The following is an 18,654-nucleotide window of genomic DNA, read 5'->3' as shown; positions in this document are numbered from 1 at the left end:
TATGCACCCCAAATTGCACCTTTGGGGTGCAATCTGCATGCCGGTCCTGAAGACGTGCAATGTGCAGTGAAACGTTTATTGCATAGTATGCGCAACCCAGGTCACTGCTCAGCTTTTAAAACACAGCTGGATATGCAAAGAACACAATTAAGATTCTTATAAATCTGTAGACTTGGGTACACACAGCTATAGATTACCATGCAAAAGAGCCCTGCACAGAAAATCATTGTGATATCATCAAACATTTGACACTGTAAGGGGTCGTTACAGCACCAGATCTTCCAGGGGGCACTATTGTTTGGGAAAAGCATAGCAAGTATTACGGACTTTGTGTCTCAGCTAATGACTTAAATCATGGCTCAGAAAAGCGCTGAACAACATAAAGGGTTGATATTTTGACATCTATCCCCGTGGGACAGAGACACGTGCACAAGGAATGAGATTCAGGAAGGAGTTTGTGCAAATATCATCATTTTGCTAGTAAACCCAATGTCTCTGCAGGGAGCACGCCTCGCCTTGTAATTAAAGCCACCGTGTGGGGATGTATTGAGAACAAAGTAGTTTCATTTAGCCTAGCGTCCTTTACTGTAGACAAATAATTCTGTAGCGGATTTTAATACCACACTCTTGCAGGGCCGGATTAACATATTTGAGGCTGCCTGGCCAGTGCCAGTATTGCAGTAATACCAGCAATACAAATGCAGGTATTTTTCTCAGTATGAACGGAAATTACTCTGCATTACTCTACCAGCGCCGGCCAGTAGGGGTCACTGTGTGTGGGGACAGGCAGGGATAGAAAGTAACAGCATATCCCTCCCTGCCTCTCTCTACTACTCACTGATCCGTGGAGGAGCACCTACACAGCACAGAGAGTCGAGACATCAGCTCTACATCTCAGGTAAGTGAGGGATGGGGGGAAAGGCAGCAGGGAGACATGGGGGGATACTGAGAAACTAGGGAACACATGGGGACACTGAGACACTAGGGGACACTGGGAGAAATTGGGACACAGAGACACTAGGGACACAGTGTCCCCATGTCTCCCAGTGTCCCCTAGTCTCCCAGTGTCTGTGTCCCCATGTCTCAGTGTCCCTAGTGTCTCTGTGTCCCAATGTCTCCCAGTGTCCCTAGGGACTCAGTGTCTCCATGTCTCCCAGTGTCCCCAAGTGTCTCAGTGCCCCATGTCTCCCAGTGTCCCCGGGTCTCTCAGTGACATGGGGACACAGTGCGACATGGGGACACTGGGAGAAATGGAAACACTGAGACACTAGGGGACTGGGTGACATGGGGACACTGACACTGTGATACATAGGGACACTGGGAGACAGGGAGACACTGGGAGCAATCCATCTATACAGCAGAATCCAAATGTGAGTAGTTTGTTGGTGATTTTACAGAATTTTCTCTTATGTCACTCCTTGTGATTTACATCATGTGATGTCACACATAACTAATTAATTATACAAATGTATAAGGCTGGTATTTTTTTTCAAAGAAAGGTGGCAACCCTAACTACTCTTCACATACTCTTGCTTAAAGGAACACTATAGGGTCAGGAAAACAATCATGTATTTCTGACCTTGTTATGTTAAAACCACGATTTAGCCCCCCTGGCCTCCTCTTGCCTCCCTAAATATAGTAAACTCTTACTTGTATTCAAGTGTGTAGCTGCTGGCTCTGTCCTATCTGCCTCTGAACTGACTCTGTCTGCTGACATCATCAGAAGTGGTGGTCTGAGCAAATTACAATGCTTCCCCATAGGATTGGCTGAGACTGTCAACTAGGCAGATCAGGAGCAGAGCCAGCACAAGTCAAACATAGCTCTGGCCAATCAGCATCTTCTCATGAAGATACATTAATTCAATGCATCTCTATGAGGAAAGTGCAGTGTCTGCATGCAGAGGGTGGAGACACTGTATGGCAGTGCTGCACACTAGGCAGTACTGCCCCAGGAGGCATCTAAGGAGTGGCCATCAGAGTTATTTTCTCTGAAAAGACAGTGTTTACTGCAAAAAGCCTGGCAGGAATTATTCTACTTACCAGAACAAATACAATAAGCTGTAGTTGTTCTGGTGACTATAGTGTCCCTTTAAGTTTGGAAGCTTAAGAGGGATGCATGGGAACAAAACCTGTGTGGACTGGCTGACAATAAAATTAGTTTAGGTAATGCAGACTTTGGTCTCTCTAACACTGTGGCATGTCCCCTTTCTTCTACACGCACTACATACACCTTTTCTCTGTCTCAGACTATATACCAGGAACTTCTGCCTGCTAGTAAGATGATAAGGAGACAAGTGGACATGTGAGTGCTAGGGGACAGTCCTTAGAAAGCGGGGAGTAGGCGCATCATTTGATGCATTTATTTCAAGCTCAGGGTGCTGCCTGCAAGGTATGCCCTTAGTTGGACAGCCTGTATGATTGGCAGGCAGCCTGACATGCATTCATACCAGGCTGGCCTTCCAACTCTTTGGACAAACAATGCCCCCTTTTTGGGCATGTTCACCCCTTTTTGCAGGTCTGGTCACGTGATTCGCGCCAGTGGCACACTCTTTTACCCTGCACATTGACTTCCTGCTTCACTGGACACTGCTGTTAGGGGATATGGATTTACTTGAAAGATGAAAGCATAAATGAGAGAGAGATTAGCATAGAGCATGTGTTTTCGTATAGCTGCATCCTTTGAGTTTCCCTCCAACACCATCTCCATCAGATACATGATGCTTGGGAGGTATGATTGTTTTAGTGTTTTTGGTTGATAAGATTCTTTAATAAGGCCCCATCATAATTGTCAGCACCAGGCCCACTGGGCTCTTAATCTGGCCCTGCACTCTTGTAATGCATAGTGTTTTGTATGGGCATTGTTTACATGTTTGTGATTTATGACTGCTGAGCTGCCCACAACCTGGAAATTCTAGATATTCGCAAAACAGTGAAAACAGCTGTTAAGAAACATAGAATGTGACGGCAGATAAGAACCATTCGGCCCATCTAGTCTGCCCAATTTTCTAAATACTTTCATTAGTCCCTGGCCTTATCTTATATCTAGGATAGCCTTATCCCACGCATGCTTAAACTCCTTTACTGTGTTAACCTCTACCAATTCAGCTGGAAGGCTATTCCATGCATCCACTACCCTCTCAGTAAAGTAATACTTCCTGATATTATTTTCAAACCTTTGTCCCTCTAATTTAAGACTATGTCCTCTTGTTGTGGTAGTTTTTCTTCTTTTAAATATAGTCTCCTCCTTTACTGTGTTGATTCCCTTTATGTATTTAAATGTTTCTATCATATCCCCCCTGCCTTGTCTTTTCCTCCAAGCTATACATGTTAAGTTCCTTTAACCTTTCCTGGTAAGTTTTATAAGAAGGTTCCTAATTTGCTCAGCCAACCCTATAGCTATTAGCCCAAGAGCTGGAGCTTATTGGTTTTGTTATCTTTGCCCTAGTAGTGAAAACCAAACTCCTTATTACACCCTTCTATCTTCCGTATAGCTGTGAAGTTGCCAAACTGCCCCAGATGCTCTGGATTTTGCTTCATGGGCAGATCATTATTCTCAAGGTGGGAAAGTAGTCATGAGCAAGGCAGACTCTTTACTCCAAGCACAGAGTACCTGCTGACTGCCCACTTTCTATGAGGAATTTCTACGTTTTCAGTTATGGCAATATGTTTGGTCACTATCTTTAGTTTTAAAGGAACACTACAAGCACCTGCACCTGCATTACTTTTCTTAAAGCGGCACTGTCATGCCGAATCCCGTTTGTTTTTTTTAACCCCCCTCCCGCCTCCACTACATCTAATCGACCCCCTAGTCACCCCCAAATGCTCCTAAGCCCCCCACATTACCTATTTTTTATTCTTTATTTTCTGCCCCGATCTATATTCAGGGCGCCGCCATCTTTGTGTGGGTAGGTGAAGTCCCTGTGGGACACGTCATCTGCCCACACTAGACAGACTGTGAGATTCCCGCACATGCCCAGTGAAACACCTGGACATGCGAACGGGAATTTCACCTATTCATTCATTCATCAGACAGACGAATGAATGAATAGAAAAAATCAAACGAACAAACAAACACCGTGTTCGTTTGTTTGCTCGGTTTATTACAAGGAGGGAGCTACCGGCTTGCAGCTCCCTCCTTGTAATATGTAAAGACAGAAGCGGCAGGGAGCTGTGCTCCCCACCACTTCATAAGCCCCCCAGGTCCCCCCTCACACTATGGGGGTCAATATAACCCCCATAATAGCATAAGCGAGATTAAAATCTCCCGAATGCCCCTACTCGCTATACCGCGAGTAGGGGCATATCCACTAAACAGTGAGCAGCCTGTGGCTGCTCAGTGTAAAAAAAAATGGTAATAGGGGGGGGGGCGACCTACTGTCCTCCCCCGCCGGCCCCCACCCCTGGGCGGCGGGTGAGGGCCATAATGGGAATGAGGGGGGGGGACCTACTGTCCTCCCCCCAGTCCCCCACCCCTGGGCGGCGGGTTGGGGCCATAATGGTAATAAGGAGGGGGGGACCTACTGTCCTCCCCCCCGCCTCCCACCCCTGGGCGGCGGGTGGGGGCCATAATGGTAATAGGGGGGGACCTACTGTCCTCCCCCCACCCGGCCCCCACCCCTGGGCGGCGGGTTGGGGCCATAATGGTAATAAGGGGGGGAACCTACTGTTCTCTCCCCCCCCCCGGCCCCCACCCCTGGGCAGCAGGTGGGGGCCATAATAGTAATAAGGGGGGGACCTACTGTCCTCCCCCCCCAGCCCCCAACCCTGGGCGGCGGGTGGGGGCCATAATGATAATGGGGGGGACCTTCTGTCCTCCCCCTGCCCCCACCCCTCCATCCAATTTAGGTCTTTCAGCCTTTTAGTAGATAGCTCCCTGATACCGTGGGAATTAGGGAGTTATCTACTAAGCGGCTGCAAGATGCAGCCACAGCAATGAATAGGATCGGAGTTTCATTAATTCGAATGAAATTCCGATCCGAACAAAGTGCCGAATTGCGTTCTAAAACAAACGAACATACTGTTCTCATTCAGTTAGAACGCAATTTGGTAGTTTCGTCTAAAATGACAGGAAGCATCGCGGGAACACAGAGGAAAGGTAAGGATTATGGTAAAATTGCTCTGACCAGCGGAAATGAAGCACACTTTGCTCCTCCGCTGGTTTGAGCTGGTCAAGTGGAGAAATTCTCCATAAGACAAAGAGTTCCTACTTTGTCTTATGATTTTAAAGAAAACTAAAGCAGACAGGAAGAAAAGAATAACTGGTCCAAAGAGAGGGGGAGAAGAGGAAGAGATTGAGGAAAGTTCGGCATGACAGTGCCGCTTTAATTCAGACAGATAGCTTCCAGCTAAGAGGAGGCAGGGTGCAGTACCTATTGTAAGAAGTCAAACCATTGGCACCATATCCACTACAGCACGTGTTACTTTAAGTAGATTGTGAAGATTGTACATAGTTTAGTTTGTATTTATATTCTGCACAATAACTACAATATAAAGCAGGCCACCGGGGAACACCCCTGGCAGGGGCGTACCTAGAGCATTTGGCACCCGGGGTGGTTTCTATTTTTGGTATGCCCCCCCCTTTAAATGTAAAAAACAACCGCAATATTTTAAAATGTATTTAACACTGAGCAGTGTTTGTGTGTTTGAATGTAAGGATGTTTTTGTATGGACTATGTGTGAATGAATGTAGGGGTGTGTTCGTATGTACTGTTGTTATTTGAATGCAAGCATGCATTTGTGTGTTGTGTGGTATTTGAATGCAGTGGTATAGTTATATATAATGGTGGGGTTTGTATGTAGTGTGTACGTTGAAATGCATGAGTGTATTTGTGTGTAGTAAAAACAGAGGGTATAGGCGCTCGCTATAACGTGATAAATTAGTGAGGGCTGCTGTATACAATACAAGGATTCCCAGACCTTGTGTATTGGTGAAACAGAGAATATAAAATATGGTGTATACTGCGCCCAAAAGTAATACGTACATACACCTCTGCGAGGAAAGGTTGGTAAATACCTCGGGGTAATGAAACAAAGAGAAAATAATAGTGCAATACAGTATATAACAGTGCAAATATTTGTGCTGGGTAACTGTAGGAAAAACACTCACATACGGTAGAGCTATATAAGAGCTCTACTTTGTTCAGCGTGGATGGTATAATCCTCGTCTAAGGATACAGGATGGTAAAGATGGTATTGGTGGTATTGGTCCTCCAGATGCAGAACGGGGATAAAAGAGAGAAACACTCTGATAGTGTAGTAAGTACTATAAAACCAGGGTAGTAGGATAAAGTAATGTACTTACAATTTGTAGAGCAAGACCTGCTCTAGTAGTCACAGCATGGGTGGTACTATCCCCACCTAAGGATATAATGGCACCAGGTAGTCAGCAGGACATAAGATGTAAAAAACAATAAAAGATAAATGTCTAAATGTTAAAAAATAGACTATTTATTATAAAAAATATAACATATAAAAGTATGTATACAAATGTCCAGAAAGGGGGGTGTCCCACTTGACGCGTTTCTCCTCTCCAGAGGCTTTATCGACACTTTTGATAAAGCCTGTAGATGCAGGGTTAATGCAGCATAGTTTAGGATTAACACAGCAGGTGTGGAGTTTATAAATAAAGGTTTATGTAACACTCAGAATTCACTCACATATCTGGTTTCACAATTTGACATATAGAATGTTACGAACGCTGGTATGGTAGATACCCCTTTGCCTATTTCCTCCCGAACTGCTGAAGCCTGAGTGATTATAGATCGCAGATCGGGTGTAGATTTGAATGGTTCCAGACGAATGCAGCATCCAAGTAGCTTCTCCCAGCAAGTAGACAGTTACCCAAACATCAGCCTAGACTAGATGAAGGGTATAACAGGAATGAAGTTTAATGTTGCCACACTGGCTTTTATGCAAGTCCCCATGCAAGGGGTACTTCCACATGGACTCTGTGGGGGACTCCAACACAAAATTAACAACCAATTACAACACGGTTACAAAGTCTGACACTCCCCTATGCATCACACAATCCCTCCTCTCTGCCTGGGAGATAATTGAGTCAGATACTGTAATAACTCAATTATCTCAAGGCAGAAAAAAAAACTAATTTTCCATAAAACTTAAAAAAAGTACCTCAAAACACATAAAATCCCCATAAATGTTATATCCCATGATAGCCCTGATCTGGGTGACCAACATATCCAAAAATCACCCAGATCAGTTCAGGGGTTCTGGAATTCTATGGATGTGTTAATTTGACCAACCGCACACGAGGCTCCTGCCCAGAAATAGTTCCATGAGTTTAGGTTGTGCGGTCGGTCTATTTCGGAAAGTCTTGAAACCTAACAAATACACGAACAGTACCCCCTGGCTATCGTCTGTTCCCCTAGTTCGTGGGAACAAAACTACCGAACAGCGCTCTCCTGACTGTTCGGGAAAAGGACGCAGGCATTTGTAAAGTTTGACCGTTGTTCGGAAGTTGAGTTTCCGATTTTAATTCCAGACACTCGACAACCGAGTCCCGCTGCCTCCTTTCGTGCGAACAAGATAGCTGCCATTTTCTCCTGCACATGGCGTTCGACTATACAAACAGCGGCCACACAGGGAGAACACTTAATACACTGTTCTCTTTTAAGTTAATGAGCCAGGGGGGTGGTCAGTGTTTGGTAGTTTCAACTACCGAACCAAAAAAAGTCCAGAATAAACAGGGTAGTTTCAACACATAGAACATGCTAGGGTTTTGTGTCGGGCATGGGGTTTTCGTTTTGGGAGGACTTCAGTCAATATAATTAGTAGGGACCATCAAATGTACCCTTGGACTAAAGCCCCTGATCTTTTTGCACCTTAGCAGTGCCACTTGTTTGGAGGCCTGCTATAATACAGTTCACTGATTGCATGTCTAACAGCCATCCCAATTTGGTCGGAACAATCCAGATTTTAGGGCTCTGTCCCGCAGTCCTGCCTTTGTTCTTTGACGAAAAAGCGTAGCAAGAGCGCATTGCTAAGTATGCTCCCGCTATGCCCAGGGCACTAGGACCCTGCAGAAAGAAGTGCTCATTGCATTGTCTGCTCTTAGTGTGCTAGTCTCTATGATTGGCAGGCAGTCATGCATTAACAACAGGCTGACTGTTAAATTCTTCAGGTGGAGCTGCTCCATTTCTGGGCTGGTCTGCTCCTTTGGGCGGCCTCAGTGACGTAATTGTAGTCACTTGCCCACCCCCTGCCACCTTGCGTGATTAGTAAATCTATTCTAAAGCTAATCCGCAACTGAGATTTTTCATCTAGACTGCTAAAATTGCAATACTCCATTATCATCTCTCATAGGATCACCGTTAAGTTAATAAATCCATTACTTTTTGAGAAGCTATAAAACTGGATAACTATGGCAGGCCCTTGGCATTGTTCGAAAAAATAAAATAAAACAAAAGGCCATTCTCAGCATTTCCTGTTTGTGTTTGGCTCAGTTTAGAAGCAGACAAAAAGGGCTGAGGCATTCCTCAATATTTCATTAAATTATATTCTCCTTAAACAACAAACTAGTTTTGCTTGAGTGACAGTTTAGGGCAGTGATGCATACTCAGCACCTATCCTCAGTGGTCACAAACAAGCCAGATTGTAAAAGATTAAAATATAGTCTTCTTTCACTGTTTTGCAAAGTGTTACACAGACATTTGGCACCAACAGACAGCATATGAACCCATCATCTACTTAAGGTGTTGGAAGCAGATAATTACTTGCAAAGGGGGCATTTCATCTGAACACACATATTGACAACAAGACATCAGATGTCCACACTTGTGTAGGGCACTCAGAAATGCCTTTTGACATTTCACATGCATCGCCGGCAAGGGTTATCCCGGCACCTACCTCTCGTGTTCCTGTGGCTGAACATCTTTGCAAGCAGGCTGCAGGTGTGGAGTTCTTTATATAAGGGTGGAAATGGGGCACTCACTCGACTCCAAAGGCCAGGCGTCTCTTACTTTCTGGTCTCAGCTCCAATCTCAATGACAATCTCCCGTGAGCAATACTTGGATGACCGCTGTGCTGGCAAATCAACCACAGGGTGCCCTGTGGTTCTGAAGAGGCCTTCTTCTGCAAGGAAGAGGATTCGTTCATCTCTACAGAGGCTAGATGTGTACATGGAGCCTGTGAGACAAGCTCCTAATTGCAAGTGAACATTCCAGAAAGCCCCACTAGCGACCGTCAGAAGATCACACAGTTGCCGAATGCATCTCTTGGAGAAAGGGCCTATTACCGGACTGGCAGCAAGAGACCACCCGTTCTGGCTGACAATCATGCTGATCTCTGGGTATCCTGATCATCCTTCAAGCAACTCCCTGATGGAGCCACACCTCTCCATCAGTTCCTGGATCTATAGCGGGAATGTGCTTCACCTAGAGTCAGCGTGGGCTAATCAGGACTCTGGGCCTAGGCCTGTTATACTAATAAGCAGAAATCAGCCCATCCAGGCCACAGTATTGCAGACATTGTACCTTACCAAGGCTACTCATCATTATTTTTTTAATTTTTTTTAAATTCTTTATTTTAGTTGTGCACAGAAATAACAAGTAGCCTCAATGCGCCACAAGAGCGGCATCAGGGTAAAACGGTAGACAGTTGCAATACAGGTTGTGGCACAGATTAGTCAGGCACATTTTTTTTTAAATGAATATCGTTTGTACAACAATTTGGTGACTCGTTTTGTTAAGTAGGTTAGTAGAAGGCGCAAGTCAGGAAAGATTATTCAGAGGAGTGACAAAGTAGTGAATAAACAATTTCGTTAACCAACAGGTAAAACATTTTAGGAAGGCCTTCAGAGAGGTCCTCTAGCTATAGACCGATAGATAAGCCTAAATTCAGTAGCTGGTATGAGAAATATATCTAAACTGCATGCATCTAGTTTGTAACTTAGAGATCTAGCTAGATAAGGAGGTATGAGTAATTAACACAGTAGGTTGACATACTAAGTAACCGTGGCCGGCTAATATTCCACTGGGTCATGCTGTCGTCATCGTATCATCCTCGCTAGCATGGAGAGATGGACTAAACAGTTGTAGAGCATAACATAAAAGTATAAGGGAAACATCAAATGAAAAAAAAAACAGGAAAAGCTATAACATTTGCGGATATAAACCGTATGGGGCATCAGTTGTGTCCAGAGTCCCGGTCAGCCTACCCCCGCAGGAGGTATGCCACAGTCTCATTCTGTTGCTTTTGCACTGTATAATTACAGTAGGTCTCATTAGCCACAACATGCAAACATACATTAGTTCTAACATTATTAATAACAATTACATGCCATGCAACCTCGCCTGGTCGGTCAGAAAACAGTTATTTGTGCCTCTTCATCAAAGGGGTGAGATGATAGCAGTCCAGAGGGTGGTACATGACGGTTAGCCAGTTTGCAGGGAGCAGTGCTTGTGTCGAGTGGGAAGGTGGGTAAGTCCAGCTCTAACAAGGTGTGCCCGACAGACCCAGAGTCATTGCCAGTGCTTATCCAATCCCTTCTGGGTGATGCACGCTGCCCTGGAGAGCCCTTGGCGGTGTGTCGCAGTCCCGGTTAGGAGCTTCTGCCTCTTTTCCACTGCTTGGGTACAGGCTTGGTAGGTGAGCTCGGTCCTTGGGGCCCTGTGAAGCAGCAGTGTCGCTCCCCTCCTGTTGTGGCCCTGGCGTTGTGCTTGCATGCAGTCGGTGTTCGTGGCGGACCCCTGAACCTCTTATCTTGTACGGGTGTCGATACTTGGTGGGGGTCATATGGCGTTGTGGTGGTGGGTGGTCCCCTCTGCCCCGGGGGTGCGTTGGAGCTAGCGCCTTCTTGCCACTGACCTGGGATCCGTAGTGGCCCATGGTCGTCCCTGTCGGGGACTGGCGGAGAGTTGCAGATCTTTGCATGTGCCTTCGGGTGGCATCTTTCCGCTGGTGTGGTCGACGCTTGCGGGGTATGCCCCTGGTTGCTCCCAGCCCGGGAGGGTCTCTTTTGTGGGAGATCGCTTTTGGCCTTTTCTTTGTGCCCTGAGGTGGAGGCTCCATTTTCCCCCCGCCATAGACTTTCGCCTGTGAGGACGGCGTGGGTTGGGCTGTCCCTGCTTGTAAACGCTTCAGCCACTTTGCCCAGAAGTGGTCGAATAGCACATCGATGGGGTCATCAGCAGTGTCAGTGGTGCCTGGGGTTGGATCTGGTCGTCGCTGATCTCGCTTATCTGGTTCTAGCAGAGCCGCCATCTTGGGGGCCCTCACCACCGCGTTGCTTGGAAGGCTGGCGGGGACCGTTGTTCGGTGCGGCGTGTGGGGTCTCCCTTCAGGCAGGGACCGGGATGACCCCCACCGGTCCATGGGGGGGGGAAGCGATTTTCGTATGCTTGGGGGCCTTTGAGTAGGGCGGGAAGGCGGCCGTCCTTCCCCCTCACCTCCTCCGGTAGGCCCAAGCCAGCTGTAGCGGTTCCCGGGCATGCCGGGGTTCGATATGGGTATCGTTGTATGCACAAGCTCTGTGTGAGTCCAATTGTCTTGGTTGCTCGCCTCTCTTGTCGCTGTGTCTCGATTTGGCAATGTTATGGAGCCCAGAAAGCTGGAGCCCATGCGATGTGCGACCAGCCAGCTTGCTTGCTCGGCTCCGCCCCCTACTCATCATTATTTTATAATGTTTCATGTGTTTATGCCATTAGCCTAAACTCACTCTAAGCCACTGGCATCATTTTATCTAGCATGTGTCCGCCTTATCTCACTGTTTTAACCACACCCAATTTCACTTTATGTTTTCTATTATTATCCATTTTTGCATCCTGCACGTTTGATACACCTACTCATTTCCAAGTTCAATTTTGTTGATAGTCTAGACATGTTGGTCTAGCCTGTCTGAGTAATAATATAAAATTGTGCAGTACTCTAGAACGCCATGCAACTGTTATCTCATGTGTTTTGACATACTCGCTTTAGCTATTGTGGCATCGCAAGCTGGGATGTATTTTCATGCACAGCAAGAAAAAAACGTTAAACATTAAAAATGATGCATGTTAGAAACATATGTAACAACTGCAGATTCAGGGGAATAACAAAATACAGTGGTTCCCCGTGAATGCAGCCCCTACGGCTTACGGCCCCCTGTCTCTGGACGTACAAAGGTGGAAGAATCCATTGTATAGGAGGTCTGGTGGAGTGCATGAGATTGGTCAGATTTCTTTTATTTATTTATCTCTCCAGGCCTCTGTTTTTCTACATAGTGATTTAGAATATGACATTATAGACCAAGCCTCAATCTTCACTATCTAAACAAAAAGCCAGAAAACTAGTTCTCCTCTTCTGTATGGCACCAGAAGTGCACACTTCATAGGACTTGAATTCAATGTCACCACCCATTCTATTTTATGTTAAACTAGTCTAGTGCTTTAAGCCGCTGTCTACAATTCCCTATATGATGCCCCAGCCTATGCATTAATCATCATAGCAGTTATTGTTACCCTTGAGCTTGCTCTTTCCAAACCTTACCTTTTCACCCCTGTCTATCTCTGAGCGTCATATTAAAAAAAATCAGCTAGAGGGATAGAGGTTGCCTATTCCTGGTGATACATGTTACTAATCTGCTACAGATGTAATTTTTTATTTTTTTTTCTATTTCACTATTATTATTTCTCATGGCACATCTATATTATCTGAATTGTCTAGCACTGCGGGGACGCGCTCATAACTCACCTCATTGGAGGAGCTGGTAACAAAAAGTAATATGATATGCTGTATATTTTTCAGTAATTGCTGTTGTGCGGTTTGGAGCCAAGCTTTCAGGTATAAAGCTGAATTGCTATTAAACATGTATTAAATTATTGAAGAAGTGATAAAAATGGGAGAGAGTGTATTATATCGCTCAATTCCCATAGTTTATTTAAATGTCTATTGAAGACAAAGCCTTCTGTATATTTTAACTAAATATACACTCTGGGTCAATTTGCTGAACGGAATATTAGCCAATAGAAGCATTACCTGGTTACGAACCGGTCAATTTCTATGCTGTCATCACACTGAAATCCATAAAGTAGCTGTAAAACCTATGGGGGATTTTATCGCTATGATCAGTAAGGTCATTCATGACTGGCTCCTCTATCTAGGGAGTTCCGAGCAGAATTTGAGTGCATCTCTAGTACCTGAATGGAAGCTACCCTATCCTAACCCATTCTTGATGTAAAATGTCAGGGTTAATGTAATGATATCCAGGTGAATTTTTCATTTAAGAGCAGAATAGGAGAACTGAAAACAAATCTTCACAATTTTACAATATAGGCCAAAACAGCAGAACTGGGAACATTCTCTATGTAATTTATGATTCCAATTAGGTTACGGTGGCCTTACATTTTCTAAACTATGCTCTCCACTACCTTATAACATACACTAGCTCACAATTAACCATTTGTGGATCGTGGCTCATGGTAGCATTACTAGACGGCAATACATAAAATGTATTTTTTTTTGCTGCTAATGGTGGCGGACCAACGTCAGGCAGTAGTTGCTGCACTCATATATATTCTGTAAATTACTGTATTTTATTGCTGTAGAGTTCAGTGATAAACCTGAATACAAAGCACATTACTGAGTTTTATTGCCTCTGGGCTCTATCTTTGTTACTTTAAAGGAACACTCCAAACACCATAACCACTTTGGCCCTCCCAGTGTGAGCAGTCAAACCAATTTAGAACCATGGAAACTCATTTATGCATCTCATGATAGTACTCGTGTTGATGTTGCTTTCAGAGGCAGTTTTGAAAACTGTAGTAAGCAATGAAAATAAATAGGCATTTTTTTATGAGGTATGTGCTTCAGCACTGGGCTCCCTTGCTTTGTAAATATGTCTACCATTTCATGGCTGGACTTTACAATAATAACTTTCAAAGTTGACTGCGACAGATCTACCATGGCATAAAATGTAAACTTCATAAACTAACTTGCAGCAAGGATGGCATCCTATGTCAGTGCCACATTAAAAGTCACTGAACTTTTCAGTATGTCTCATTGTACTGTCAGTGTTTGTCTGTTGAGATTTCCTGGATCTGTGCTAGATGTTAGCAAGAGGTGAGGCTAAAACTGTGCTCAATAACTGGTAAGTGTGATGGAGCTCCTTGTACCCTGGCTGGGTACCTTCGCCAGGCTTACTTCCTAGCAGAAAAAACAACAAAAAACACAAACCCCTATGGCAGGCTTATGTGTTTGTGTCCTGACAATATCCAGCTAGGGGATAACCCTGGCTGCACAGAAAGTAAATAAAGAAAATGTTCGAGGGACTAAAACGAGCCCCAAGAGCATTGGAGGGTATCTCAGAATCTATTGTCCTAATAAGTCTAAAAGCATACTTTATTAATGGCAAAAAATACACAGAAAAAATTAAAATAATAATAATTATAAACCACACAAAGAAAAATGTGAATGTCCTAGAGGGGAGCTGGAAAGCTTACATAACCATGTGTCAGTATGGGCTAAGGGCAGTTAGCATACATGGACCTTGTGGGGGTCTCAACACAAAGTTAACAACCAATTACAAGTTAAGTTACAGGGTAGCTTGCAATGCCACTACAGCATGTGCAGGCAAGACATGTTACATGACAATACAATAAAATGGCATTTGATACTTCTGAACAATTTTTTGATATAGAGGAATCATGTCAGGCAAACGTGGTAAAATCTCTGAAAGTATGCTACAGTAATGATAGGCAAAGCACGATTGGAACTTTCTGGAGCTGAGCAGACTGCTGCAATATAACATAGATCTGTGTGAGAACAGGTCGGTGAAGTAGTGAGAGAAGACTAATGGCTGCAGTGTATAGCAAGGAATACTAGATCTTAGGCGACACGAGTTAAACTGTAAGCTGCTGTCTCTGGTAGAGCCCATGTTACGGTGGGCTGTAATTGTCTCTGTGCTTACAGAGAGTGTCCGGGTGGAGTCGCTTAAACCTTTTAGTCAGTGACAAGGTAATACAGCAGTTCGGCTTAATGCAAAATAACAGGGATCTGCATGCTTTGTCAGGTGTCACAAGCACTCATATGGGTGGCAGTAGAGCTTCCCTTTCCAGGCTTGATATTCAGCTGAGTTCAATGCTTGGCAAGCTTGTTAGTCGTTTGGTAATTTCGCCTGGTAGATCTGTTGCGAACATAAGATCCAGTGACTCTCACAGCCCTACTCTCTCCCCAGCGGAGGCAGACGGGGGGATTGTCGCTGGACTCTCCTTGTGCTCTGCTGTTTGAGCGGGCGGTGTGACTTCACCTCACAGGGAGCTCCGCAAGGCATGGGCAGTTGGTGCTTTGCCCTGAACCGCCATCATCTTGCAAGGTAGGCCTTGTGTGTGTAGTGCCACTTACTCTCCCCACATCTCAAGCTCTCCACAGTGGGGACCGGGATGACCCCTCCGTCCCACAGTGGGGGTAACAGGACCAGCAAGCGTTACAGTAAGCCGGCGTGTGGGAGCTGGGAAGGAAGGCAGGGCGGCGGCCGTCCACCCATCTCCCCTCCCAAGTAGGCTAGAGCCCCGAAGCTTTGCATGTCCCACAGGGGATCCAAAACTCCCGATCTCAGGGGCTACTACCTCAGCCACAGCCGAGTGGGCATCTCATGGGCACTTTTCGAGCACCGGAGCTGCTAATTGTTGCTTAAGAGGCCAGATTCCTCCGGAGCCTCTCCTGCATGCGACCGGTCAGCATGGCGTTCCCGCATTTTGATTTTAAAGAGGGGCCATCTCTTCTGAAGAAGGACTTGAATGGATAAAATGAAGATTAATTACTTTTTATACAATCGTAGAATAAGAAATGCCGCTTAAGAGGAACAAATATTCATGTTTCTTATTACAAGTCTGATCTACACTGTCACTGGAGTAACAAAATAACATACAGAATGTACTAAACACTCCACTAATCTTTTCTCTGCCATTGTTGGTGATGTTTTGTGTTGCCAGGACAAATTTTCCCTTTTAAGTATTCTTCAGAAAATAGTGGCAGTATAATTTGTTTAAAGAGATTAATGCATTGAATAATAATTACTAGATAACATTCAAATTACACAATTTTAAAAAATAAAGGGGAAAAAACAAATTTGTTTCTTTACAATAAACTGAAATTGAATATTTTAATGGGCCATAGAACTTTCACACAACAGTAATTACATAGATAAGTCACTTAAAGGAACAATTATTTATATCCATTATTTGTATGTATTGCGCTTGTAGGTTTCATATGCCATTCTTAAGCACACAATAGCTTCCATAATAAAATGTTCAGTATGCTGTTTTTCCTCTTCCACGAGAGTAAATAAATCAAGTACAAAGTTATTGCATATTTTCTTAATGGAACACTCCAAGCAAACATTACCACTATAGCTCCTGTAGTGGGTTTGGTACCAGGAATGCTCTGTCACCCTCCCAGAGTAATCTGTCAAATCGTTTAAAGGGATTCTATAGTATTAAAATAAAAATCTGTATTCCTAACACTGTAGTGCCCTTTGGCCACCCCCAGCACAGAAAGGGTTAAAACACCTTTTTTTACTCACCAATTCTATCGCTGATGTCCCTTGGCATTGTGTCACACTCCGCCTCCTCTAATGTCATATGACGAGGGGACCTAATGTGCATGTGCCGCAAGTGCCGCGAGCACACTAGGCCCTCCCCATAGGAATACACTGAATCAATGCTTTCCTATGGGGAATTCACTGACACTGGATGTCCTCATGCAGAGATCGAGAGTCCCGTAGCATCCCGGAAGTGACTCAAGTGACTGTCTGAAACAGGGGGTGACATGCAGAGGAAAGACTGCTAATTACATGGAAAGGGTGGAAAAATAAATTTGAAGACAGAAAAAAAGTTTCAATAAGATAGAGGGAAAAAGTTATAAATCGTGAGGGAAAATGCAAAAAGCTTCAGAATTAAAACAGAGAGCTGTAAAATCTCAAACTGTTGTAAGAGTATGGTGCAGAAACAAATAACACAATAAGGTGATAAAATAAAATGAGTAGTGATTTATGGGAAGAGGTGTATCCCAATTCTGTCTTTGTGTTGGTCCAAGGCAGAAGGAACTGCTAAAGTACTTTTTAGAAAGCGAGTGAGTTTGATCTAGCATATTGATAAAATCTTGTGAGTGACTCATATTTCACGATCAGTTTTTCTGTGTAACAATCGAACTTTTTGTCTGAGGAATATATGTTCACACCAGGGGTGGATCTAGAGCCAGAACTTGGGAGGTGCAATAACAATGTTTTCTTCTGGTAGAGTAGATAGAAAAAAACATTATTTATATATACAGACATTCATTAACAGCACAATACATTCATTAGAAGTGCATTTTACTGTGCATTGTATGTCATGGATCTCTGTGATATACTTACATACACTGCACATTACTGAGAGTGGATAGATAATCTCTTTCTCTCCATAGTTCCATCACAATCTCTTTCCCCAGCTCTATTTCGCTCTCTCCCAGCCCTGCGTTGATCTCTACTTCCCCGCCAATGCGGAACAGCTCCCATGTGGTGTAAAATATGTGTATGGTTACTGAAAGCAGGCCATCAACAAACTAGCTTAGCCAAATGCCTGCTGGGGCAAACAAAACCTCAAAGGAACTCCCTGGCCTGTCCATACAAGACTGGCGTTCAGTGAGCACCAGCTCAAAGAAATATGTCTTCACTGGCCCATTGCACACACAGGCAAAGTGGAACATCTAGCTTGCACCTCTGGTGGCCCAGGAAAAGTGCTTTGCTCCCATGAGCTGTGTTTACTGAGAGAGTCGCAGCGGGTTACCCCAGCAATGCTCTAATTGAATAATACTTGAGCTTGTAGGAGCAACCACTGGAGAGTGCACTCAGCCAACCTTCCGCTGGCCAAAGGTCAAATAAGTATATATTGCTCCTCTTTCTCACTCGACAACCTATAGACTCTCTTTCTCACTACACAAAAACATTACAACCCCTATACACACACTTCAGTACCTGTACATACACTCACACACAAACAACAGCCCATATACACACATCACACACAACAGACCCTAACAAACACACTCAATACAACCCCTGTATTATAATTATGATATTTATAGAGCGCCGTCAAATTCCGCAGCGCTTTACAATGGGTGGACGAACAGACATGTAGTTGTAACCAGACAAGTTGGACACACAGGAACAGAGGGGTTGAGGGCCCTGCTCAATGAGCTTACATGCTAGAGGGAGTGGGGTAAAATGACATAAAAAGGTAAGGATAGTAATGTGTACACATTTACACACTCCACAGTCCCAATACATATATTACAGCCCCTACACACATACGTACTTCAGTCCTTAGAGATACATCCATAGACTAAAAACATACCCTACACTTTCTAGACACCCACACACTCTACAGTCACCAGACAAATGAACTTTACAGCCTGTGGGCACACATGCACACTACAGCCCTTGCCACACAAACAGCCGCCTCTACACAAACTTAGACCCACAAGCATCCTCCAAACACATACAACACCACAGGAAGACTCCCACACAGGTACAACACTAGTTACTAGCCCTGTCCTACTTTTATACTCTGATATCCTAGTTATGGGGACAAAAGAGACAATTCACCAGTAAATACAGTACAAGCGTGTTAAATTTCTGCGTAAAACAGATGCAGGGCATTTTCCCCATGTGACAAAATAACA

At 44.4% G+C, this 18,654-nt stretch overlaps 1 protein-coding gene across 4 annotated transcripts in view; it reads left to right on the top strand.

The window, feature by feature from the left end:
- SGCD (sarcoglycan delta) overlaps nt 1-18,654 on the top strand; it is a 684,711-nt gene that overhangs the window by 448,924 nt on the left and 217,133 nt on the right. The window lies entirely within an intron of this gene.

The sequence above is a fragment of the Pelobates fuscus genome, chromosome 3 (assembly GCF_036172605.1).
Source record: "Pelobates fuscus isolate aPelFus1 chromosome 3, aPelFus1.pri, whole genome shotgun sequence".
NCBI classification, from domain to species: domain Eukaryota; kingdom Metazoa; phylum Chordata; class Amphibia; order Anura; family Pelobatidae; genus Pelobates; species Pelobates fuscus.
This window is presented reverse-complemented; position numbering and strand designations above follow the sequence as displayed.